The 26,980-nt window shown below is 44.1% G+C and overlaps 1 long non-coding RNA gene across 1 annotated transcript in view; it reads right to left on the bottom strand.

The window, feature by feature from the left end:
- Positions 1-23,263, bottom strand: part of LOC311603334 — a 30,834-nt gene extending 7,571 nt beyond the window's left edge. Inside the window, exons 1-4 of the long non-coding RNA XR_014781053.1 lie at positions 23,197-23,263; positions 20,973-21,080; positions 4,455-4,536; positions 3,673-3,690 (exon numbers count right to left, since the gene is read on the bottom strand). This is a non-coding gene — a long non-coding RNA (uncharacterized lncRNA). The remainder of the gene's footprint in view (positions 1-3,672; positions 3,691-4,454; positions 4,537-20,972; positions 21,081-23,196) is intronic.
- Positions 23,264-26,980: the final 3,717 nt, after the last annotated feature.

The following is a 26,980-nucleotide window of genomic DNA, read 5'->3' as shown; positions in this document are numbered from 1 at the left end:
GCATGGAAAGTTAGGGTAACACAGTAAGTTTAGCATCTGGTAATAGTATTAAACTTATTTTATAGTGCTATAAAATAGTTCCTGGTATTGCATCAAATGCCATCACTTTGAGAATCTTACCAAAAGCTTACAAGAAGTTAAAGAAATGGAACCAAGGTTATTTGTCTGTTGCCATTGGCAGTTGTTATTGGCTTTTAAGGCACAGTGGATGATGAAACGTTTGCACAGCCAAAACTTCTAATGTAATAATAAAAAAAATTATTCTCTGTATTAAGCATGGACTCAGGGATTGCAAGACTTCCTTAATTAAATCAAACTGCTTTTCCACAGAAGCTTTAGGTAAAACCTACTTGTGGGAAGCTTATGGTAATTGATGCTGAAATTAAGTACTTGTTCAAAATCTGGGCACTGACTGCTAGTGTACCTCCAGAAAAAAAAAATATATGGTTTTCCCCTGGTTGGTCCTTGAGGGCATCTCCTTTAAACTTGCCAGCCTCCTCCAGTGGGAGATAAAATCATGCAGGGTATGGATTAGCTATCATGTCATTATAGCAGGCACAGCCGTCTGTTAGAGGTAAATTGCCAGGCGATGTAGTAACAATGCACTTTATTTACTGTGCAGGGTGCTTATCTACAGAAATGTTCCCAGCAAACAAAGAAAGGCGCAGCTAAACGCCTTCTCTTTAGAATTATAGACTGAAGCTATGCCAACACCTTCACCGAATAAAAATGCTAAATAACCCCTGTATAAACAGCCTCCCCCAAAATACAAAGCATCTCTGAACGGAGGGAGCAAGGGGGAAAAAGGCAACTGTTGTCTAGGATGTCCACAAGCCTTTTCACAGGAGTCCATCGCTAAGACACAGCTTTAAAACAGGGGGACCCAAAGAATGGTCAGGCTAAGCCCAGAATTGGAGCAGGCGTTGCTATCAAGTGAGGAGGAGGAGGAAGCGGTAGATGAGGTAGGAGACCATTTGTTGCATGTTGATTCATCTGCCCAGCACAGGTGAACACGGTTTCTTTGAATTTCCTAAACAGCCCTGTGAAGTTCACAGTAAGGAGCTAGTTCACTTGAAATTCAAAGCCAGTCCTGCCTCGCTCCAACACCAGGGCTATTAACCTTGACACTAGACTGTTCTTGAGATCTTGAGGGCCTCATCTGAGCTCAGACTCAGCACACAAGACTCCTGCTCCCCAGCCATCAGCACCCACGTCATGCACAGATCCTGCCCACAGGAGCATTCCGAGGCCCACAGCCTGTGCCCCACCACGAAGGCCAGCAACACGAAGGGCACCGTTTTACTGAAAACCTAGTACTTGCCGCTCTGGCGGGCAGGCTTCGATGAGTAGAACAAATGAATTAAGGAATAAAGAAATCCAATTAAGGAGTCTAGGATACTGTCTGAACAGGTGACGGAGAAGACTGTTGAAAGAGAAAGCGCTAACTTAGTCGATAGGATTAACAGAGCTGACAAAAGAGTGTGTCCACAGAACGGAGGCCGCCTGTCCTGAGTTCAGAAAAATGGAGTGCTGGTGAAGTTGGCGCCATTAATCCAATTGTGCCCAAGGAAGATGGAGACTATGTCTAGTAGCTGGAAGATGTACCCAGATCACTTTGTTCACTTCGCCAGTCTTCTCAAACCTACTGTGTGCCGTACTGTGTAATAAACAGCACTGTGTTTCTTTATTGCTACCTTACAATTAGCATACAAAGGAGCAGTTCCTATGACATTTTCATTCTGGCTCATCCTCCCCCTCCTCTCCTCCATCTCTTAGGCCAAGCCCCCTCCCTGCTTGTGCCCTGCCACTCCTAGTGTCCCTCTTCTTCCGCTTTCAACTCACTTGTAATGTGTTGCCTTTTCTGGTCCTTTCCCTTTAGGCCTCCTGTTCTCCTCTTACAGACCCTACCAACACTCACTCCTCTATAAACACACACACACATGTAAAAATGAGAAAAACTGGTTGTGCATATAACCAATACTGGGGAGGTAGAAGTCGGAGGATCAGAAGTTCGAGGTCATCCTTGGCTATTTAGCAAGCTCAAGGCCAGCACAAGATACATAAGGCACAGCCTCAAAAAAGAAAAGGAGAAAAAGCACACAAGCAAACAAAAAGTTGGGAGCTAGGATCCACACAGGAGGAAGATTCTGTTGTATAATGTACTTCTGAGCCTAAGTTAGTTCATTTAACATATTTTTGTTTCATCCATTTGCCTGAAAGTTTGATAACTTCATTTTTTTATGACTAAATTAAATTCCATTATGTATATGTACCACATTTTCCTCATCCTTTCATCTGTTGATGGACATCTAATCTGATTCCTGAATTAAGATGTGGATTTCTTTGCGTATAGGCCAAGGTCATAGGGCAGTTCTATTTTTACTTTTTAAAGAATCTTCCATATTTATTTCCATGGTGGGTATACCTGTTAGTGGCTTCCTCTGTGCTGGCACCCTCCCCAGCATTTGTTGTCTGTGGTGGTTTGAATTAGCTGTCCCTTGTATACTTGTGTGCTTGAATGCTTGGTCTAGGAGAGTGATGACTAAGGCAAAGAGGAGCAGGGGAGAATCTATGTGTTTAAAAAGTGACATTCTTGACCAGTCAGAAGGGAAAGATGAAGAAAGGATGAGAAATCGAGGATGGTTTCAAGAATCTGGTTTGGATATGCAGTCAATGGTTGATTGGATGGACAGGACAAAGGCAAAGTAAGGAAACTGGGGTGGCTCACATGATCCATTTATAGCAAAATCATGAATGAAGTCAGAAAGTATAGGACTGTAGGAGGCACAGCAAATTCAGATTTAAAAACAAGTTTCATTTTGAACAAGTTAAAGCACCTGTCCTTTGAGCATCCAAGGAACTATCCGATAAGAAGCAGATGTGCCACTCTAAAAGTTAAAGGGATCATCAGACGTAAAACCTGAACATCACAAGCAAATAGACAAAAGTTAAAATCCTGAATATAAAAGAGATTAGGCAAAGAGACAAAAAAAAGACAGAACTGGGCCTGTTAGTGGAGGCTTAAAATCTCAGTTATGGCCAGGCGTGGTGGTGCATGCCTTTAGTCCCAGCACTCAGAAGGCAGAGGCAGATGGATAGCCGTGAGTTTGAGGCCAGCCTGGTCTACAAAGTGAGTCCAGGACAGCCAGTGCTACACAGAGAAACCCTGTCTTGAAAAACCAAAATATTAAAAAAAAAAAAAAAAAAAAAACTCAGTTACTTGGAAGTTTGAGGCAGAAGGATTGCAAGTTCAAAGCTATATGGACTATAGAGTGAGGTGAAACCACTTTGGCAGCCTAGAGAGACCCTGAGCTGAAACAAAAACAGAGACTGGAGCAACGGCCCAGAGAAACTGGATTCCAGGGAATCTGATACCCTCTTCTGATTTCCTTGAGCACCAGACATGCATATGGCACACATACATATAGGCATGTAAAGCATTTATACACCTAAATAAAATAAAAATAAAAAGCCAAAAGAAGGCTTGGGCTGTAGCTCAGTGGCAGAGTGTTTGTCTAGCATGCCTGAGGCCCTGGGTTCAAATCCTACAAGATAGCAAGGAAGGTGGGGTGGAAAGAGGAAAGGTAGACACAGGAAAATATGCTAATATAGTATTATACTTTATTGGGTAATTTTAACTTAGAGGAAGTAGCAAAATTTAGTTGCACTTACCAACAAATGAAAATGAACCTGAGGAAAAAAGGAAAAGAAATATCACATAAATGTGGGGTTTTGTCATAAGAGGTTTTACTTGTTGTTGATTGTTTTTTTAAGTTCTATAAGGAAAAAAAGCATCAAAAAAACCATAAAGTGGCTGGTCATTTCTAAAACTCAGCCTCCCTGAAGACGCTGAGGAAGCCTGACCCACTGCCCAGAGTAGACAAGGTAACACTTATTTCTATCTTGTCACATTTTTTAAATGCCTGCTTTTAACTGAGCCAAGTTCATCAGCGCTCACAGCACTCTCGGTGTGACTATTCCATTCACGGGCCTTTCGTTTTGATTTACCCCTGACCTGGTTGAGTCTTGTCAGTGAATAATTATTTTCCTAAGGCGTGTGCGTTCATTCTTGAACTCACTGGGACATGAGAAGGCAGTATCTGTTGTCATTAGATCTGACAAACACTTCAGCTGAGCATAATATTCTTGAGTCACTGGGTTCCTCGGAAATTTGCAGACATTACTTCACCAAGCGAAAGTCCAAGAAGAGCCGTGGTTTTTCTCGTAAGAGGTGACTTGCAAAGCTCATGTTGTTAGCCAAACGGCAGAAGAGAAAGGAAACCCGATCCTTCCCCCACGTGCTTCATTCCTTTATGTTTTTGAAGTAGATGAACTTCTTTTTTTGACAGTAATAAAAAGTCAACATTACAGAGTCACAAGTCCGTCTCTGCCTCATTAGATTTTCTCATCACTTAAGACAGCCCAGATATCCCCACCACCCTAGGTAGAATTACCTTGTTCACATAGCGCCTACTGCACATGTGCTTGTAGGCCTGACTGTGTCTCTGCTAACACTTGGGGGAAAGACCCCGTTCTCTACAAAGGAAGAAAGAAAGTAGGTTAAGTAATACAGGATTTTACTTTAGTAGACAACTTTTATTATCACGTTACTAACTGAACAGGGACTCAGATGCCAGCTGGCCGTCTAGCCCTTCCGACTTTACCCCCTGAGAAATTAATAGACTCTTTGGAGCAAGTGTATTTGAACTTCAGCAGGCTTCAGGGCCACCCTGGAGGAACAGCTGAAACAGAACCCTCCAAGCCCCGTCCCCAGAGTTTCTGACTCATGGGGGAGGTGTGTTATGTTTCTCGTAGCTGCCTTGTGCCAGGCATGATACCTGGCAAAAGCACCTTAGTGAAGGAAGGGTTTATTTTGGCTCATGGGTAGACTGTCCATCATGGCGGGTAAGGAATTCCTGTGTGAGCATGAGGCGACTGATCATCCCACCACATGGCCACCTTCTGGAAGCAGGGATAGATAAACACCAGTGTTTGCCTTGCTTTCTCCTGGTCTTTGATTTAATTCAGCCCAATACCCCAGCCCATGAGACAACATTCAGAGTGCCCAAATTCAGAGTTGGCCTTTCCTTCCTCAGTGAAACCTCTCTGAAAACACCTGCCCTGACACACCCAGAGCTATGTGTCAAAGGAGAGGTGGCTCAAAAGCTAACAACCATCACTGGTCCTCCAGTTCCCAGCATCCACATGATGCCTCAAAACCAGATGTAATGCCAGTTCCAAGGAATCTGACACCTTCTTCTGGCCTCTGTAAATACTACCGTGCATGTGGGTCACATAAATACCTGGAGGTGCACTGTGCAGGTGCACATAACTCACACACATACACGTATACACACATACATACACACTCACACACATACATATATACACATACTTACACACACATACAAACATATATACACATACTCCACACACATATACATACTCATACACACATACATACACACATACATACATACATATATACACACACTCATCCACATATATACATACACACATACATATATATATACACACACATACATATATACACACACTCACACTCACACATACACAAGCACTTTCACACATTCACACACACATGCACACACACATACACACACATACATACACACATATACACACATTCACTTTCATACACATACTGTCTCTCATATACGCACACACACACACACACACACACACACACACACACACACATTATCTAGAAATAACCCAGAAGTGTGTCTCATAGGTGATCCCTAATAGAGTCAAGTAGACAATGGAGATGAATCAAGACAGGAGGCCCAGGCGGGGCTGAAGAATTTTCTTCTCTAACAAGTTCTGTGCCGGTGCTGTTGGTGCAGGCCAAGCGGGAGCCAGAGGTTTAGAGTACCCTTAGTTAGAAATAGAAGGCAACGGGCTTTTCTTTCAAAACAAAAGAAAGCAAGGTTCAGGTAAGGACTTTACATGTACTCCCAAGGCCATCAAACTAGTTAGTTAGTTAGTTAGTTAGTTAGCTAGTTAGTTGTTAGTTAGCCCTGCCATCACAAATGTAACAAACTCAATTCTTAGAGTACATAGCCCTTAAGAAAAGACATTTAATGTGTCTCTTAAGTTTTCTTTTTTATTCACGTGCCACTCATGAACAAGTACCTTTAACCAGTGCTCATTACATGATTCTCTCTCCTGCTGTAACTGCCAGCTGCTCTTCTTAATTCCATGGTCCTGCACGAGTATCACCCCAGAGGAAATTTCTGTGCTTTGGACCAACTTCTCCTTCAAGATAAAACAATTACAATTGTGTGTGTGTGTGTGTGTGTATGTGTGTGTGTGTGTGTGTGTGTGTGTGTGTGTGTGTGTTTGTTTGTTTTTGTTTTTCTGAGAGTTTCTCTGTGTAGCTTCGGCTGTCCTGGACTCGCTTTGTAGACCAGGCTGGCCTCGAACTCACATCAATTGCCTGCCTCTGCCTCCCAAGTGCTGGGATTAAAGGCGTGCGCCACCATGCCTGGCTTACAATCATAATTTTTAAAGCTCGTGTTTCTCTTGCTCTTACTCTGTTTCTCCTGCCCCATGAAGTAAGAGAACAGTGACTCTTGGATCAAGACTTTGCAACCCGCTTTAGCGCTATATTCCCTGCTGCACCAGCCTTTCCATCTGCCACTGAAGAAGGTGGTCACCACCTTTATCCCGCTCCCCGCCCTCCTCGTCTACAGAAGCCTCTACGTGCTGTCTGTTGTACCTCCTTTCCTTAAATAATGTTACTAACTTCTTTGAGCACTAGATTTCCTTTGATTTCTCTGCAGGCATTGCAGCGGCTAAAGTTGCGTTGTAGCGCCACCTAGAGCCTACTGCGGATAAAGACCCAGGACCCAGAGCAGCCGGACTCATTGCTTACCAGTTTAATGAAAAGAAAGCTCAGCTCTCCGGGATTCAAACAGACTCTGCCGCAGTAAGAGATTGTTCAATATTAGGCCAAAGAGGCCTTCTCTCTGGAACTATGGCTTAATCACTCTCATTTTAAATGGTGTCGTCATCAGCTTGGATTTTTGGCTTCGCATTAGAATTTTAACTGAAAACACAGTCGCTAGCGAAGGAACCCAGAGGGAAGTTCAGCAGCTGATAGACCGACCTTTTGGCTCTGCTTCAGTTAAGTGGAGATCCGCGACCTGGAAATCAGCGTGGCCTGGCCCAGGGTCGGACTGCCATAGAATGCGCATGCGCCCGGGTCCATTAGCTCTCATTTCATGTTCTTTCTAGCGGATAAGTGTTGAGCATCAAACACCGCTGGCCCTTTTTATGACACATAAATCACAGGTCAGTGCCTTCCATGAGACCTGTTTGATAGTGAGTGAGCACGAGGAGCAAGGAAGCAACATACGAGCACACTTAGAGCAGGAGGATAAGCCGAGTGCACACAGCGCAGAGCCACGGATTCGTCCCTGCAGTTTAACTCTCGCTCCTGCTTAAGAAGAGACATACAGACACAACGCTGCAAACTTCCTTCAGGCAGCAGCCTGCACCGAGAGCTGCACTGGGTCCTTACCACCAAGGGTAAGGTGGTGGTCTCTGCCCACCGTTCCTAGAGGGCTGGTCTCTGCCCACCGTTAAATGGATTGGGGTGGATCTTGAAGCACAGGGAATTGACACACCTTCCTCTTGACTGTTTATGTCAAGAGATGTGAAGACTGAGGGGCCTAAGACCTGAGCCGTTCTAACGATGGGACCCTGAGTAAAGGTCCACGAATTTTGTCTACTGGACTCCTTGGGACTGCCCTGGCTTCTGCATTTTTCTAGGCCTGTCACTGTGGCTTTTCTATGAGTCCCATGAGTCCTGTGTCTCAAATCAACAGAAATAGATTAGTTCCTTACTAGTCAAATTGCTGCCTACGAAGCCCTAGACATTAGAGAGACAACTGGACCATTCCCCCCACCCCCCACCCCCCCCCCCCGCGCAGAAAAGAGGTGAGCAGAGAAAATGCCAAAGACCTGGCTTGCATCTGACTGTGAAGGAGACTGGGCCAAGTCTGGGATCAGTCACATCTGAGATAGAGCCCCAAAGTTCAGACAGGCCAAATATGCGAGCCTAGAAAGGACTGCAGGCCCACAACCCTACGCGCACACACACACACACACACACACACACACACACACACACACACACACACACACACAAACACACGTGCAGGAGCGCGCGCACCACTTTCCAGAAGTACCAGTCCTTGTTGGTCTCCCTGCCCCCCCCCCCTTTCTTTTTTGCCCTTAAAAACACTGGTCTTGATGCAGGGAAGAGTCAACTAGTTTCATCTGAAACAATTCCCAAACAGGATACAGAGTCTCCAACTGCTCCTGCGCCTTTGGCAGTCACCATGAGCAGGTGTTTCACACAAGTGTCAAGCCGCACGTACTGTGCAAAGAGCCAGGGCAAGCTGGGTGGAGGCCAGGAAAGACGCCCAGGGCACAGGCACTGTGCAGGCCAGCCCTGTGCCTCCACTGGCTTCCAGGGATTTGCGTTCTTTCTTCAAGCCTGCACCCCCTCCCTTTCAGCATCGCCCCCACCCCCTCCACATCTTTAATGTGATAGAAATTTGGAAATACCTTTTGTTATTGCTATATTTCATAAAGTTCCCATCAAAATCAAAACATGGTCTCAAAGGGAGAAAAAATAACCTGCAGTGAACAAAATGGAAAAAAAAAAAAAAGAATGGGGAACAACACACAAAAACAGGAGGGAGTTACCCTGACACAGGCCAAAACAAACACATATGACTGAATTGCTGAATAAAAGTTCATACTTTAAAAAAAAATTAGTGCACACATAAGATGCCAAGTTTCTAGTAGTAAAGTGGAAACAAGAAGTTTCCACCAGGGACTCTATAAGCAGACCTGAGCAGGTCAGACATGAAGGGACACTCCCAGGCACATACCCAAGGGAAATGAAAACCTACATCTAAATTAAAATTTGCATGTGGCTATTACAGCAAAATTCAGGAAAGTCAAAAGGAAACCAAGCTCTACGGTTTAATAAGTGGGGTCCACAAGCTGGAATAGTTTAGCCTCTTCCTCGTTCCTCTGAAAGAAAAAAATGAAGCACGGACCCACCCTATGACACCAAAGAAACTCCAAAATGTTATGCTAAGTGAAAAGAGCCTGTAATCCCAGCACCCAGGGAGATAGGGCAGGCAGATTGCTGCCTAAATCTAAGACCAGTCTACAAAGTGAGTCCAGGACAGGACAGCCAAGGCTATACAGAGAAACCTGTATATTGGATTTTATATTGAATTTGTATTGAATAGATAGATTTTATATTGAATGTCTCCTTTATATTTAATGCAGGTTAATCTTCTCCCTTTAGGACAGAAACAAAGATTTTAATTTTATAAAACTGGAGTGTGGAGGGAGTCGGGTAAGGGGTAATAGCTAAGGGACTCAGATTTTCTTGGAGGGTGACTGGAAGACTCTGAAACTAGGTGATGAACATTCCTAGTCCTTAAAGGACTGAACTCTATGGACTACGTCTGTGTAAAGAAAAGGAAGGAGTAAGACGGGTAGCATGTGGTGAGGTGAATTAGAAGACAGCTCATTTGGTCCTGCACGCAGGAGGGGCTGCTCCACATCCTTTTTAACCTTACTGTCATCTCAAGGGCTTCTCAGACCCTCCCCACTTTGTTTTCGTGACATAATTAACTGATAAGTGCTTACAATACTGTCTTTCTAGATGTGTGTATATTTACAGACTAGAGTCATAGAAACAGAATATTTAATCTGAGACCACAGAGGTATTATCTAAGCCAAAAGAGAAGGCCCCAAATACATCCTATATTTCTGTCCTTTCCTTTCATCCTCAACCAGTGCCAACCCAGTCTCTGTCCAAGGCAGCCAGGTCCAACCCAAGACAAATAAACAAGGCAGGGAGGAGACAAGGAAGTGGACCCCAGGGCAAATTAGCAAACAGACACAACCCCTATCACATTTGCTCATGTTTCATCAGTAACAATTCATTTTTCAGACCGCACCAAGATGCAAGGGGATCTGGGAATTGTTTTGTTTGGGACGCTGAAGAAAGGCTACACAGTTTTAGTAGACAGCTAGCCTTCCTTGCCACACTTAGACTTGAATAGATTTTTCAACCCAACCCAGCAGCTCCATCAGCACCAGGCTCATGCAGAGCAGAACTAAAAACAACGGGAAATGGACACAGATGAATCCATCAGATCTGAAGAGGCCCGGCAGAAGAGCTTGGAGCTCCTGAGAAGAAGGGGTTGCCGGTGTCAGAATATCCAGTACCCGGTCTTCTTAAATAAACCGTTGGTCCAGGGATGGATTCTGTGATGGAAATTTACGGTGTACTAGGTGACAGGAGTGGGGGAGTGGGAGATGAGTCGGATGAAGAAAGTGATCACCAAGCCAGATTTGGCTTCTGTCTCCAGGCACTCAGGGCTCCTTTAGAAGCTGAACAGCAAGTGCTGTGTGCAAGAGAGATGCAGCCCCAGGGTGAAGGATAACAGATCCCCGGGTCTGGATGCTATCTTTGCTGCCCGGCTTATACTTCGGCTCCAAACATTTACTTTTCAGTCCAGCTCCTTCTGCCACCATGTTGGAGGTGTGCTTACATTCTTTGTTCCTATATTTATATTCTGCTGGATCCAGATGACTTCTCCTCGCTCTGTAATCTTCAAACACAATAACGTGCTCACGTAAGCTGCTCTTCTACACCCTTCTGACCTCCAGGTGGGTCCAAGAATACTCCCGCCTGCCGCCTCAGTCAGAGAAGTGCTACTTGGCGCCTGTTTTAAATATAGCACCCACTTGAAGATGAAGTTCTTAAGCCGAGTATCATTTCATTCTTTCAAGTCTGAGAAAGGAGAAAACCAGTGGGGCAAGACACTGCACAACTCCTGAGTCACAGAGACTGGCTTAGAACGCAGAGTCTCAACAGCATTACACTGTCCTCAGAAATTCTTGACAAAAAAAATAGTTTCTCAAGCGTATGGCACACTTGGAAAATGCCAAGCAAGTCTCTAGTCCCAAAGACGGCATCCAAGATGAAATATTATACAAAGGTGCCAGTTTCCTTATTGGTCTGGGCTCCTTTTCATTGCAAGTGACAGAAAGCCAATGAGATATGTCAGACCAAAAAGAGAGACTTTAGTAAGAGAGTCAGGGAGCCAAGAAGGGAAGGGACACGCATGGCTGGGCAAGGATATGTGGAACCAGGGGCTCAAACAGCTGCGAACGTCCCTCTCTGCCTTTACCTTCGCCTTTCCTTCAGCTTCTTCATTTCTCCAGCTGTCGGCACACCGCAGTAGTCTATCAAGCTACACTCTGCCATTGCGTGGCAGAAGGCACAGTCCTGCCAGCACCCAAGTTTTATCTGCGAGGCTTGTGGATCCACCCTCTTTTTTTAAAAAATGTAGTGGAATAGTATATGCATACAATAAAAAGCATTCCATGTTGAATGTGTTATCAAGGAGTTTTCACAGATGTAAATCATCCTTTGACCAGCATCAGATGAAGATTTCTGTCATTCCAAAAATTTCCTTTGCATCTTACCAGGGGATCTACATTTCCCCACCCAAGCCCTCCCAACTCAACCCTAGAAACACTGACTTGTTTTCTGTGCCCAGAGGTTGGCTTTTCTGGAATTTCTTACAAATAAGACTATACAATATAGAGGATGACTTTTCTATCCCGCAGTGGATCTGAGGACTGACTGACTGGTGGTTAGTTTCTTTTGTTACTTAGTAACATGAGATTGTGCGAACAAATGGCAATTTGTTTCTCATGTTGATAGAGGTCTGGATTGTTTCCACTTGGGGGCTGTGATGAGTCAAGCGGCTACTGAATCTATACACAGGAATTTGTGTAGGCACAGTTAGGTTTTTGTTTCTTTTGAATAAATAAATACTTAAAAATGGGATTTCTCGGCCTAAGTGTATGCTGCTTTCCAAAGTGGACGCACCATTCTAGGTCTCCACAGCAACAAATCAACATTCCACTGACTTCAAATCCCCTCAAGTACTTGGTAGGGTCAGTCTTGTCTGTTTTAAATGCTCAAGTAGGAAAGTGGAGTATTCCAAAATTGAAGCTTGATTTATGCTTTCTTAATAAGTGCTGTTCAACATCGCCTGTTTGCTTTCGAAGCATGGTTCTTCCTTGGTGAACAGTTGACTCTTTTATTGAGTTTTGAAAGCTTGTCTTATTGTCAAGAGTCCCTGATCATCTAGACACTGGAACATAGCTTTGGTGACAGAGGGTTTACACAGTGTATTCAAGGCTCTGGATTTGTCCCCAGCACCACAGGGTTTTAAAGAGAGCTTTTTCTATGTTCTATGAGCCTTTTGTCCAATTCTCACTCTGTGAACACTTTCCCTCAAGATGGCTACTGGTCTTTTGCTTTTCTTACACTTTAAAGAGCACTTTTAATTTTTGAGAAGTCAAATTTATCTCTTATAGTTTCTACTTACTGAATCCTATCAAAAAAACAAATCAAGGAGCTGGAAAGATGGTTAAGCTCACTTGATGATCTTGCAGAAAACCACAGGTGAATTCCCAGCACCTACATAGGGAGACACACAACTGCCTGTAATTCCAAACCTAGACAACCCAGTATCCCTTTCTGGCATCTGTGGGCAGGCAAAGTATGTGCACATCCCCGCCTGCAGGCAAGTTCAGAAGGTAAAAGCACTTACCACAAGCCTAGTGCCCTGAATTCAATCCTTGGAACCCACATGATAGAAAGAGAGAACCAACTCCCAGAAGTTGTCCTCTGACCTCCACAATAATGCTATGGCATGCACACACTCTGGCAGGCAGGTATGTGCCGCACCTGCACCTGCATGCACACATGCACGCACCAAGGAGGAGGCAATAAGAAATGGTGCAGCTGTTAAAGTGCTTGCTGCCCAAGTTTGGGGACTGGAGCTTGGATGTGTAGTTCCAGGGCTCAGGAGGTGGCTCCCCAGAGTGATCTGGGTTAAAGACGCCATACCAGCAAGCTCTAGATCCAACTGAGACATCTTGCCTCAAAGAATAAAGAGGAAAGCAATAGAGAAAGACTCCCAAGGTCAACTTTGAATCTCCATGCTCACAGTTGTGAAAATGCACACATTTTCACACAATGTACACACCTTGTTTTTCAGTTTCCAAAGCCATAGAGGTCCCTTTCCGTGATTTCCTCATGACATTTCATAGCTTTCCTCGATGACCTACTTGATGCTCATGTTGTCTGTGGTGCATCTATCTCTGACTGATGAGCTTGGCCAAATCCTCCTAGATGAATTCATCTTCCTAGATGAATCAATACAGCGTTCAACAAAACATAGTAGCCAGCAGGACCATATGGCTAAGAAGAGGACATGAGGGCTGGAGAGGTGGCTCAGCCATTAAAGGCTAGGCTCACAACCATAAATATAAGAAGAGGACATGATTACTAGCCACAGAATGGGGCTTTACTGTAGGGACATAGCATATGTGCCTATCGCCCTTGAAATCTGGCTCTGTCTCCCTCCTCCACCCCTTTTTGTTTGTTTGTTTGCTTGCTTGCTTGCTTGATTTTGTTTTGTTTTCTAAGACAGTTTTCTCTGTGTAGCCCTGGCTATCCTGAAACTTGCTCTGTGGTGTCCTGGCTGATCTTGAACTCAGAGATCCATCTGTCTCTGCCTCCAGAGTGCTGGGATTAAAGGCATGCACCACCATGGTCCCACTGGCTCTACCCATTTCATGCCTTTTAAAAGCATATGGCATTTATATTGATTTATTTCATAGAGGTGAGGTAAGTGAAGCAACAGCCTATAGGAATTGCTTCTTTTTTTCTACCATGTGAGTCTCTGGGATCAAACTCAGCCTCGATAGCCAGTTTAATTGATGCAATCAATTGACTTTGAAGCACTTAATTTGGGATATCACAAGGCTTTGTATGTTTGAGTGGCCACTGCAGCTGCTTTTAGGGCACCCACACTCCTGCCCACAGCCCCCCACCTCTACTCTATAAGGAAACCCAATAACTCATGGGCTCCCCACGATGAACTTTGGTGGAATCAACCTTTGGTTTGTCATTAGAACTTCCTAAGAAGGGCATAGAATGTTACTTAGCATCTTTCCACCCACACCTCCACGCTCATCCCCTGTGCCTCCTGGAAGATAATTTTCAAGATCACAAAGTACACCACACCGTCATGGAAAGTGAGTCCTCTAAAAGGCTGGCACTTCTGTGACACTTAAGACATATCTTTCTCGCCCATTAACTCCTGGTGTATGATATATTTGTGTGGTTGTTAAGGTCTGGTTTTGTCCTATGCTGTTTGCCAAACACTGGGTGATGAAGAGAGGAATGGCCTTAGCATGACTGTCATGTGCTAGAATTACTTTGCAGAATTTTTATGAGAAAAATTCTCACTAGAGATTAATGGCTGGCTCATGAATTCAATCGAAGGAAAAAAACTAAAGATAGAGGATCCAATATCAGCCTCACTCTGACTTTTCACCCTCGCCCAGGGGACAATAACTCAAATGCTCCCTTTGCCATCGTGATGCACGGAGCAGGGCTGAGGCCAGTTTGATAAGAAAGAGTTAGCATTCCTGCAAGAGCATTCCAAGGAAGACAACACACGCCCCATCCCTAGCCCGGAAGCTATCTCCAACTGATAGCCCCTTGCAAATGAAAAATTAGTTTTCTCACTGGGAAAACAAACCACATTTAAGGGTAGGCCACATGCCCAGCTATAGATGGCCAACACAAAATGAACTCCACAGCATCTTTGAAGCTTCCTTGTCTCTCGATGTTAAGTCAGGGTCTGCTTTTTTTTTTTTTTTAAACTCTTACAGGTCTTTTGTGTAAATATTATAGCTTCTGGTTTTGTGTTTTTATGAGAACCACTGGTTTGTCTCTGCATCTATATGTGTTTCTTGTGCTTTTCCTTTGGCTGGCTTGCTTGTTTGTTTGTTTGTTTGTTTGTTTCTTTAACCAGTTGTTTTGTCCTATTCTGATTTGTTTGGTTTTGTTTGATATGACTTTATTGCTTAGTTGCCTGCTTGTTTCCTAATGAAAGACAGAAAGGGGGTCTGGGGGTCTGGATAAGAAAGGGGGCGCTGGGAGAAGTAGAGGGATAGGAAACTATAATCAGAATATATTATATTAAAAAAATCTATTTTCAGGCCAGGTGGGGGTGGTGCACACCTTTAATCTCAGCACTCTGGAGGCAGACACAGGTGTATTGCTGTGATTTCCAGGCCAGCCTGGTCTACAAAGTGAGTCCAGGACAGCCAAGGCTACACAGAGAAACCCTGTCTCAAAAAAAAAAAAGAAAGAAAGAAAGAAAAAAAGAAAAAGAAAAAAGAAAAAAAAAGAAAATCCAAAAATCTATTTTCAATAAAGGAAAAGAACTTAAGAATTCTCCAAGATCAGTAGTATCTCCTAGGTTTGCCACACCCCCCCCCAACACACACACACACACACACACACACTATTCCTTTAAAAAACAAACACACCTGCTCTTTGCTGGACCAGATGCTCAAACAGTGACAATATTAGAAAGAAGTCTATGGTAATCAACTCTATTAATCTAAATACTGTGAAGACTTGTGAGAACAAATACATCCTTCAAATGCAGTTCTCTGGATAGAACCCAAGACAGCAATGTCCAAGAAGCAAAGTAGGAGCAAATCAGGTCACAGGAACAAGAAGGCTGGATGTAAACTGTTGCTAAGGAAAGCTATCTGAACTCTGTGGCTATTAACCATGAGCACAAGGCCTATAATTGTCACACAGTCTTTGATTTAAAAGTGAAGCCCTGGAGATGTTCGAGACAGACTCTTTCCATGCATTCATGGACTATATAGGCATGGCAAAAAAAATAGCTAACCTACAGCCTTTCAGTGGGGCTGACAAGGCCCTTCGTTAACAGGCATGGCTGGTGGGGAAGGGTCTAGTCTCTGGTCCCTTGCTCACAGGTGTCAAGTGGGGACAGAACTTACATGGAGTTTCCATCAAAACAGTGATTATCTGATATAATTGGGACCACTCTGAGCTGCGCTGCTCTGGGCAGAGTACCTTTGAATTGTTTTCTTGCATCATCACTGTACACACATGGCTGGAGTCTTGTGACACTCAGTAGCCACTGCAGCACACCAAGGGCCAGGAAAAGCAGCTTTGCAACTCTCTGGACAGCAGGACCCATAGGTCTTCTCACATTAGTGAGGCTTCTAACCATTGTGACAACTTCCGGGAGGAGGGGCTTGTTTGGGGCCATACTTTCAGAGGCTTTATTCCATCATGGCAAAGTAGGCATGGTAGAACAGAGTAGACCTCCAACAGCTGAGAGAGAGAGAGACAGACAGACAGACAGACAAAGAGACAGAGAGACAGAGACAGACAAAGAGACAGAGAGAGAGACAGAGACAGAGAGAGAAAGTGAGGAGAGAGACAGAAAAACAGACAGACAGACAGACAGACAGACAGAGACAGAGACAGAGAGACACAGAGAGAGAGCGCCTGCACTGACTGGCTCCTTTCTCCTTGTTTTAATTCACCAGTGATGCTGAGTACATTTGAGGTTGTAGAGGTTTACTGAGCCAAGAAAGGAGACATTTCAAGTATTTTAGCAATATTATTATCAAAGGCAAGAGAGTTGGGATGTAGCGTGGTGGTAGAATATAGTGTGTCATGTGCAGGCCCTGGGTCGACTCCCTAGCACTGAAAAGAAAACAAGCAAGCAGGGACATCATGCTATACTTGTTGTTGTTGTTGTTGTTGTTGTTGTTGTTGTTGATGATGATTATTCAAGAGGATTTCTAAAAATCTCCCAGGGTGTCCAAACTCACTATGAGAATTATGAGGCTAAAGAAGTTTTCCAAATTCCAAAATTTGAAGAGTATATACTTCTGCCAGCAAATAAGGGGACGAAAACATAAAAATGAAATTTTAGGGACGTCTAAAATAGGAATTATATAAATACGAGTCTATTTCTTTGTGCTTGAATAAATTTATACTAGTGATGGCTAAGTTAGTGAACTAACAAGTACACGAAATTTTCTGTTTGCTGGAATTTAAATGTTTAGGAATATCTTGCTATTTTACGCATATGCCTGTTTTGCTCGCATGTGTGTATACCCACATGTGCAGGTGTGGTGTGCAGAGGTTAGTCAGAAGAGGAATTCTGAGCTCCTGGGACTACAGTTCCAGATGGCTGTGAGCTGCAACATGGGTACTGGGAATTGAATCTGGGCTCTAGAGACGCCCAGTCAGCTTAGGAGTCCTTTCTTTTCACTACTCTCTAAGCTGGCGGGAAGCCCATGGCAAATATAAATAACCTATGCATAAATTGACTGAGGAGAGGGTGAAGCTGCCAGCTCACATTCATTTTGTGATAATGCAGAAAGCCCAGGCCCCGTGGTGGAAGCTCTCAGGTACTGCACAAAGGAGGAAGTCCTGGCTCCTACCACCAGCTTCTACCATATTTGCAGAGAGAGCTCATCCTGAGTCATCTGGTCCTTGAATTATCTCCACTAGATCTAAATTTAAAAAAAAAAAAAAACAGCTTTCATCACTTGTCCTCTGCCTCCAGCCCAGATATATATGACTTATTGCTGAGGACTTGCTCTCTAAAACTAGACTCATGTGCCCTTTGCTAGGGAGGCTCAGATGTCACTGCTGCGTTCCCATTTTTATATCATGTGTGACTGGGGACTTCAGCAGGATTACCACACCATACAGCACCCTGGGAAGCAGAATGAAAACAAAGCGTTGCTGGACCTCACAGAGGCTGCTGGGAGCTTATCCCCCCCCAGCCCCCCCTTTACTGTTGTGGAGCCTTCCTGCTTACATATTCGCATCCTACCATCCCCTCTGACACCACTGAAGGGAGACACTTTCTACTGCTGGATAGGGTTCATTGAAAATTTTTGGAGCTAGCCTTTTCTTCTCTGTGTCTCCAGACGCATTCATGGAAAGGGTCTGTCCTGATCACCTCCAGGGCGTCATTTTTAAGTCAAAGACTGTGTGACAATTATAGGCCTTGTGCTCATGGTTAATAGCCACAGAGTTTGGATAGCTTTCCTTAACAACAGTTTACATTCAGCCCTCATGGTCCTGCGACCTGATTTGCGCCTACTTTGCTCCTTAGACATTTCTGTCTCAGGTTCTATCCAGAGAACTGCATTTGAAGGATGTATTTTATTCTCACAAGTCTTCACAGTATTTAGCTTATGATATCGGCACTTTTTGAACACCTGGTCGAGCAAAAAAAAAAAAAATACATTTTCCTTTTTTAAAAAAAATGCATACACTGTTCATCTTGTGAGGTGTATAAAATACTGACACTTACGGGCAGTGGTGGCACACGCCTTTAATCCCAGCACCTGGGAGGCAGAGGCAGAGGCAGGTGGATCGCTGTGAGTTCAAGGCCAGCCTGGTCTACAAAGTGATTCCAGGACAGTCAAGGCTACACAGAGAAACCTTGTCTCAAAAAAAAAAAAAAAAAGCAACAACAACAACAACAAAACAAAAAAAAAATACTGACATATGCCAGTCAGAAGGAATGTGGAAGGGAGCTGAAACTGGCACACATTCTCCATCTTTTAGCAGGCAACTTGAATATGATGCCAACCTTTCAAAACTTTACCTTAGGGTGGTAAAGAGATGTTTCACCATGTTTAACAGTCCTTTTAAGCAAGAAACACTTAGTTCCCAGCTGGCCAAGAGAGGCAAGGTCACTATTGCTATGTACACATGCCTCTACTTTGAACAATTACTTCTGACTTTCATTCTTGTGACTGTACAGTGGTGATCTGACTTGGATATGTACTTATTTTTGTGCGCGCGCACGCACACACACACACACACACCATGCATTGTTGACAAAATTTGAAATATTTTCTCTATTAGAGGTTTACTGACAATGCTTTCTGGGCAAAAACAATTTTTTAATGGTTCAGGTAATTCCTGCAGGTCTTGCCTGTAAGCTAGACAAATATAGCAAACCCTATTTCTCATGTAATGTCACTTTCTCAGGAGCAGACAGTCTTAACTAATGGCTGCTAGTCTCAGCGCCTTCTCAAGCCTCTCTATGTTCACATAGCATCTGACATTGCTGACGACAGACCCTTGACCCCTCTGATTCAGTCAGAGAGTCAGTCCTCTTCTGACACAGAGCAGGAGCTAAGCCAGTATGTCAGGTGCTGGGTCTGAAGATCCTTGACCCTATAGGTTCCATATGCATCTCTTTGTCCCGGCTATGCTCTTAGGCCTATGGCAAGCGGCTGGTAGCTGTAATCAAATCCTGGCCTGAGAAAAGGGCCTCAGGCACCAAGTTGGAAATAAATGCTCTCTCCCCAAGAATGAAGAGTGAAGCCAGGCACTCAAGAGCAGTTTCAGCGACCAGCTTAGGAAAGGACTGAAGAGCACAGCAGGTTGATCTCTATGAGTTCGAGGCTCAGCCACCCTGGTATGCATGGTGAGTTTCAGGACAGCCAGGACTACATAAAATAAAGACTCTCTCAACACTCAAAATAAAGCTTTTGGAATATTTGAGATGCTCTAAACCTTCTGGACTTTTTAATTTGATTATACCCGTTATGCTAGGCATTAGTGATAATAAGGTGAATTTCAAAAAAATATAGTTGCTGGTTTTTGAGAATTCAGAAAATTAGAAGCATCTGGGGAAATCATACCCCACTGGAGGACAGAACCTAACAGGGAATTAGCGATGCCAGCACCCAGAAAGACAAAGGCAGATCTGTCCCTAAGATCCACTGAAAGGAACTTGCAAATGACAGACCGAGTTGCTCTGACAAAGACGTATGGGGATCTTAATCTTCTTTGCCATTTTCCTTTCTTTTGCCCTCTCCTTAAGTGCTTAAGAGTCTTAAATCTTCAGCAGCAACAACCTCCCAGTGATGGCGGCAAAACTTAAGCTTGTCGGATTTGAATTAATATCATCATCCCTGGGAGCTAGGGAGATGGTTAAGAATATGTACTGCTCTTTCAGGGATCCAAGTTTGGTTCCCATCACCAATGCTGAGCAGGTACCTCACAACTGCTTATAACTTCAGAACCAGTGCATCTGCTACCTTTGGCCCCTCCAAGGCATCTGCATTCATGAGTACATACCCCCACCACCACTGCTACCAACACACACACACACACACACACACACACACACACACACACTTAAAAATAAAACGAATATTTTTTAAAATACAGCATTTCTGGCTTAAGGTTTTTCCTTACTCCCAATTCTTGTTCCCTGGGATCACTTAAAAAAAATATGCTACCCACATTCAGGCCGTCATGTCAGACACTGAATTATGGGCAAGCCAGACTGTGATGGTTGTCTCAGTTGTCAGCTTGATTGGTAAAGCACACGTCTAGGTGTGACTGTACAGGCATATTCAGAGGAGATGAAGCACGATGGGAACGCCACACCACACCAAATGTAATCTGCACCGCCAGTCAGTGCAGGCTCTCTGTCCCTGTCTCTCTGTGTCTCTCTGTATCTCTATCTATCTATCTATCTATCTATCTATCTATCTATCTGTCTCGCTCTCTCCCACTCTCTCTCTCGCTCGGCTCTGCTCTACCACACCTGTATTGCCATGATAGAATGAAGCCTTTGAAAGTGTGGTCCCAAACAAGCCCCTCCTCCAGGAAGTTGTCACAATGGCTAGAAGCCTCACTAATGTGAGAAGACCTATAGGGCCTGTTGTCTAGAGAGTTGCAAAGCTGTGTTCCCTGGCCCTTGGTGTGCTGCAGTGGCTACTGAGTGTCACAAGGCTCTAGCCATGTGTGTACAGTGATAATGCAAGAAAACACATTAGTGAAACTACCAAAGCTCTGCTCTTCTGTCAGGGCTGTGACTAAGTCTCTGGTCCCTTGTTCATAGGTGCCAAGTGAGGGGCAGGACTTGAATAGAATTTTCATAAAGCCAAAGATTATTTGATAGAGTTGGAGCCATTCTGATCTATGCTTCTCTGACCTGAATTTCTTCCTTTCTTCTTCTTCTTCTTCTTCTTCTTCTTCTTCTTCTTCTTCTTCTCTTCTTTCTTCTTTTGTCTTCCTGAGAATTCCAGAAGTGTCTAAGACCCTGTAATACATTTCGTTCCATTAAAACTAGCATTCTTGGGTATGTCTTCTGAGATTAAGAATGTTCACCTCTTGACTTTGTGTTTGGTGGTGCATGCCTTTAACCCAAGCACTCAGGAGGTGGAGGCAAAGGCAGGCAGATCTTTGGGCTCAAGGCCAGCCCAGTTGTAGGACAGCTAAAGCTACACAGAAAGATCCTGTCTTGAGTTTTAAAAAAAGGTCAGAACAGTTATTTAAAGTCTCATTAAATAACAGTGACCTATTTTTAGTTTGTTGTAAAAGGGAAAAGCCAGCACTTTATACTTACTGTTAAGCCAAAATATCTTTGGTATTAAAAGAAAACTTAAAGGGCAGGTCTTGTTTTGTGGTCCCCTTATGTTTCTGTTGATGGGGGGTTCATACAGCTAGCACTCGATGTGCATGTACTCTTTCTCATAAGCAAGAACTTCATTTGCTTTGGCTGTCAAGGGACCTATTAACACTTAAAATACTTTAACTCTAACAGCAACAGTCTCAGTGTCTATTACATGTCAGTTACTGAACATGCTTTCAATATCTGATTCTAGCAACCACAGAGACCAACAATCAAAGCACAAAACATTGACAAGCACACAGCATGCTTCAGCCCAAGTCCCCCTGACCTCAGTTACATTCCTTCTTCTTGTACCATGCTCCTCCCTGCCCAAAGCCTCAGCCACACACTTGCAGCCGGAGTCAAGCCTCTAGCCGACGCTCTCCTGTCAACCCAACTCCCAGGAGAAGTGCTGGTTTCAGGGTATATATGCTTCGTACAGACACCTCCTCAGAAACAGACTTGTGACTTGCCTAGCTGCTCCCTGAAAGTCATTGTTTCTGTATGTGTTTAAAATATTGTGTTCTTCTGTGAGTAACAAAACTATCAAAACAAGCCAGGCAGTGGTGGCACACGCCTTTAATCCCAGCACTTGGGAGGCAGAGGCTGGTAGATCTCTGTGAGTTCGAGGCCAGCCTGGTCTACAAAGGGAGTCCAGGACAGCCAAGGATACACAGAGAGACCCTGTCTCGAAAAACCAAAAACAAAACAATCAAAACAAGTGTCATCTAAGCAGATTAGCTATATGGTGACCTTTAAGAAAATACACGGATTTGTTGTTTCGCAGCTAGAATAGGAATCCACTGCCAGGGACCCAGGCTTCTCATCTTGATGTTCCCTGTGAGTAGCTTATATTCACAAAGTCATCTCCTGCCCCATGGTGGACAGCAGGTGGAGTTATCACACCTACACTCTGGCCAACAGGAAGAAGAAAAGAAAGGTAAAGAGGAGACATGTCCTTTCCTGTAAGGACATCCCTCGTAATTTAGACTCAGTACATCCCCTACCACCCATTGATTAGAACTCTCAGCCCAACAGAGCTGGAAGAAGTTTCGGAAATAAAACCTTTCCCATCAGCACTTCACTGCCCAAACACAGCCCTGAGTCTCTGTTGTTGTGGAAGAAGAAGGAGACAGGCATCAAGAGCTAACTGCTAACGTTGAGACTAGAACCAAAAAAAAATTATTTTTGGGTTCTTTACACAAGTTGTGCATTTGTTTTATGAAGGAAATATTAGATATCAGATTTTTTTTGCAATGGGCAAGGTCAATGTGTGTGTGTGTGTGTGTGTGTGTGTGTGTGTGTGTGTGTGTGTGTGTGTGTGTATGGTGCCTTGGCTATCCTAGACTCACTTTGTAGACCAGGCTGGCCTTGAATTCACAGCAATCCACCTGCCTTTGCCTCCAGAGTGCTGGGATTAAAGGCATGTGCCACCATGCCTGGCCTGGGGAGGGTCAAATTTTTTTTGAAGGTCAAATCTTAAGAGAAATTGGACAATGAAATTGTCTACTGTATGATGCCAGAAACCCAAGAGCTTTCCCAAAACTTGCTCATGTTAGTTTCAGTTGTTCAGGGATCTTTCCTCCGTTTTAAGGTGACGCAGAAGCTTGTCTTTCTACAAAAATCAGCTCTCTAGAGATAGGGACGAATAGGCAGCCAAATTCAGTGACAGAAGCTGAGCACAGGTGATAGAAGCAAACATCTAATCCATCTAAAAACCATCGTTTCTCCTCCAGGTACTGATTCATTTGTGCCTTTCCCTTACCTTTCTTTCTATTCCCTGTGTGACAGACATAACCACCTTTTGTGAGCTTGCTGTGTCTTTGGGGACATCCAAAGGGAAGGTCTCCATCTCCTGAGCCAAACAAGCCTAAGGTCATATCATTGTGATATCATGTGACAAAGGCCACCTACAAAAATGAAAATGTCCTCCGAGGGCCTCCAGGGTCTCTGTAGATGACAAACAGAGGTATCATTTTAGGTGATGCTTGATTCACCTTTGAAGCCCCAATCCTTAGCATGGTTCAGTCTCTGGAGACAGAACAACTATTTAGCCATGACACTTGGTTCTCGTGTTATCAAGATGTAGACAACGCTGTGGGTCTGCTCCATAGATGCCACCAACAAGGAGCAGGGCAGCTCCAGACATGTGCAGGTGGGTAGACAACAGCTTACCTTGCCCCATCCTTAGAATATTTCATTATCAATGCCATTTAAAGATTCTGGGGAAACCGACTATTGCTGTGATCAATTATCAATATATAAATAAGGATATCTGTATAGAATACTGTACTCACCAAAAGTCCTGTTTGTAGGTGACTGAGGACTTATGACCATGAACATTCCTTGGTTAAGATAGCAATCAGGTATTTTACATACTTTATTTATGAGTGTGGCTATGTGAGTGTAGTAGTCAGGGTTCTATTGCTGTGAAGAGACACCACGGCCACAGCAACTCTTATAAAGGAAAGCATTTAATTGGCATTTGCTTAACGTTTCAGAAGTTTAGTCCACAGTCAGGATGCCGAGGAACTGTCAGCAGGAAGGAAGACATGGTGCTGGAAAAGCAGCTGAGAGTTCTACATCAGGATCCACAGGCAACGGGAAGAGAGAGAGCCACTGGGCCTGGCTTGGGCTTTGGAAACTTCAAAGCCCAACCCCAATGACACACTTCCTCCACCAAGGTCACACCTCCCAATTCTTTCAAATAGTTCCACTTCCTGGTGATTAATCATCAAAAACATATGAGCCCTTGGACCCATTCTTATTCAAACTACCACAATGAGTATATGTGCACAGCTGCATCCACATGTGGAAGCCAGAAGACGGTCAGGTGTCCTCAATCACTCTTCACCTATGCCTTTGAGGCAAGGTCTCTCCCTGAAGCACTAAGTTACCCACAGGCAAGGCTTTTGGAGAGATATTGGGATTCCAGGAGTATTGAGATTACAGGTTTAACCACGACCAGCTCATTTTGTTATTCCTATTTCAAGAGTCTTTCGTTTTAAATTTATTTAACTAAATATTCTTAACTCCTTTTCATGTAAATCTTCATGCATACCACTGGCTGCCATTTGTTCTGGTGTTTCCTGTTCTGTCTCTCTGCTGTCCCCCAGGCCTGTGCCACAGTGATTTCTGTGATGCCACAATGTGCTGGGTTCTGAGGCCATAAAAGATATCATTGTCCACAGGCCTCTTCTTTTATGGAGAAATGGGTGGTACTGGCCACTTGGGCTCTGGTGGAGAGTTGCCTGGACGAGAATTGCCACTGCTGGGAAGTGAATTATGCTGCCAAGAAAGGCCGATGCTGCCAGTAAATTTCTCCTGAAGGTTTCATAAAAACCATTGCACCAGTGATCTCTGCCAAACCATCACACAGGCCTGAGAAAAAGCCAGAAAACTAGCACAAAACGGCCCTTTCCTCAGACCCTACGGAGACCACATCCCACGGTCATGGAATCTGATTGGTTAAACCATGGCTGTTCCTTTGCTCTTTTAAGTCTCACTGTCTCTACCAAATATCAAGAAATCCACTCATGAGCCCAACCACAACAATCCTCTGAAACCTAAGTGTCAGGCTCTCAAAGACATAAATGATTCTCCTAAAGTAAATATTTTTCTCTCCCAACTCTATGTATGTCTTTTTTCTAAGATTGACTTTAACTGTTTAAACATCTTCGTTTTCCATTCTCCATGAATCCCATTTTTATGGAATGAATTCATGTCACTTTTCCTGAGAACAAGAGCACATAGTCAATGCCCAGCCTCACTTGGAAATTCAGAATCAGGCTCTGAGGTACCAGGGTCTTTCAAAGACAAATCAGCATTTCTGTCTCTCAGGACAAACAGACCCTCTTCCTTCATCCCATTTCTCCTTACTCAACAACCGTTCAGGCCCAACAGAGGCCAGAAATAACAGGCAAGAAAACAGGTGTCTTCCGGAGAGCCCAGTGCTGCCCAGATGGAAGAAGAGATTAAAGGGACAGGAAGTGTGACCGCTCCTCAGCAGAGCCAGGACAGATTGAGAAATGTGCTGTTCTTTCAAGAGTGCCAAGGTCATTACTAAATAAATGGAAACTATTGTTCATAAAAGGCACTTGTACAGACGTGAATCTCCCTTTAACGGCCCTGTTTAAATTATCCAGAAACAAAAGGTTGGACTGCTTACCCACCTCAGTTACACACACACACACACACACACACACACACACACACACACACACACACACACACACATGTGCCATGGAAATCTTCCAGGTCTTATTCCACTTGCTCACCAAGAGGCAGCTGGCATGCCCTCCCAGGCCTCTGGCTGTGTGCCCTCAGCCTCCAGAAACTACATTTCAAAACATCCAAGAGCTCAAAGGCATCCCTACCTTAGAAACTAGGCTCTAATTCTTCACTGTGAAGTCTTAGACACTATGATAAAAGCAAGGTTACTAGGTGTATGTCTTTGGGATGTCTGTATCTAACCCACCACCTTCACGCTGTCCCCTTTCCAGGACGGATCCTTTGCTATGCTAACCTTGTCACCTCATGCTGGCTGGAAAGCTGCCTGGATTCCCCAGGGCATGTCAGGACCCAGCATAGGAAGCTACACAAAGCCTTGTGTAATTATTCAGGAACCCTGAGATATTTTGCTTGTTACCAGACCTGGTCCCAGAACTTGGGAACCCCAGGGACTTCCGTTCCTCATACCTGACTCAAATGGAAGGTTTCCCAGTATACGAAGCAGAAAGGTGCTTAGAGCCTGTGGCTTTAGAAGACCCTTAACAACAATATAGGTCCACAGGTAGCAAAGTGGCTCTAATGTCAACATCTATAATCTTTAGCATCTGGGTTTCATAGCCTCTCTACACTGAGGAAATTTAAGGTGCTCCTACGGAGCTAAAGGAGGCGCTGTTCAGAAGCCTCGCCCAGCTATCCCATAGTGTTCACCCAACTGTTTCAAAGACAGCATTAATTCCTAGAACTTCAAGATGACTGAAGTCAGAACTTGAAGAAGTGGAGCCTGGAATTTGAAGCTTTTCAAGCTCCCTGGGTGGGAGTAGTTACAGAGCCAGGTTTGGAAATGGCTGTCCCCAATGACCTTCACCTACCCTTTGTATCTTTCTACAGCACCAGAGCTATAGGAGCCATTAGTGTCCATGGAGTATATGGTCGGTCAGAACACCAACCCCCACCCAGACACCCACACAAAAGTGCAATCCTTTGGGAATAAGTAAGAAAAATAAAATGATAAAACAGACAAAAATGCATCCCCCAAATAAGGAATGACACTCCATTCCAGACATCCACTTCTGCCCAAGGCAACTCTTGTCTCAGCCCTCGCTGCACAATGCTGAGCAAAGAGAAAGGGAGCAAAGAGAAAGAGAAAGATTGACACTTTAAAGCTAATTCTACTCCATAGACCCATACCATTAAATGCACCCCCTTCCCCATGAGCTATTATCTACATGGGTGCACCATATAATCCCAACTGCTTAACTAACAATTAATTGAAGTAAAAAACAACATTGCTCTCTCACCTTCTTCAGTCTATGAGGTAA

Source organism: Acomys minous, assembly GCF_964271855.1.
Source record: "Acomys minous genome assembly, chromosome: 8".
Lineage (NCBI taxonomy): Eukaryota > Metazoa > Chordata > Mammalia > Rodentia > Muridae > Acomys > Acomys minous.
Note: the sequence above shows the minus strand (reverse complement) of the source record. Positions and strands in the feature narration are given on the sequence as shown.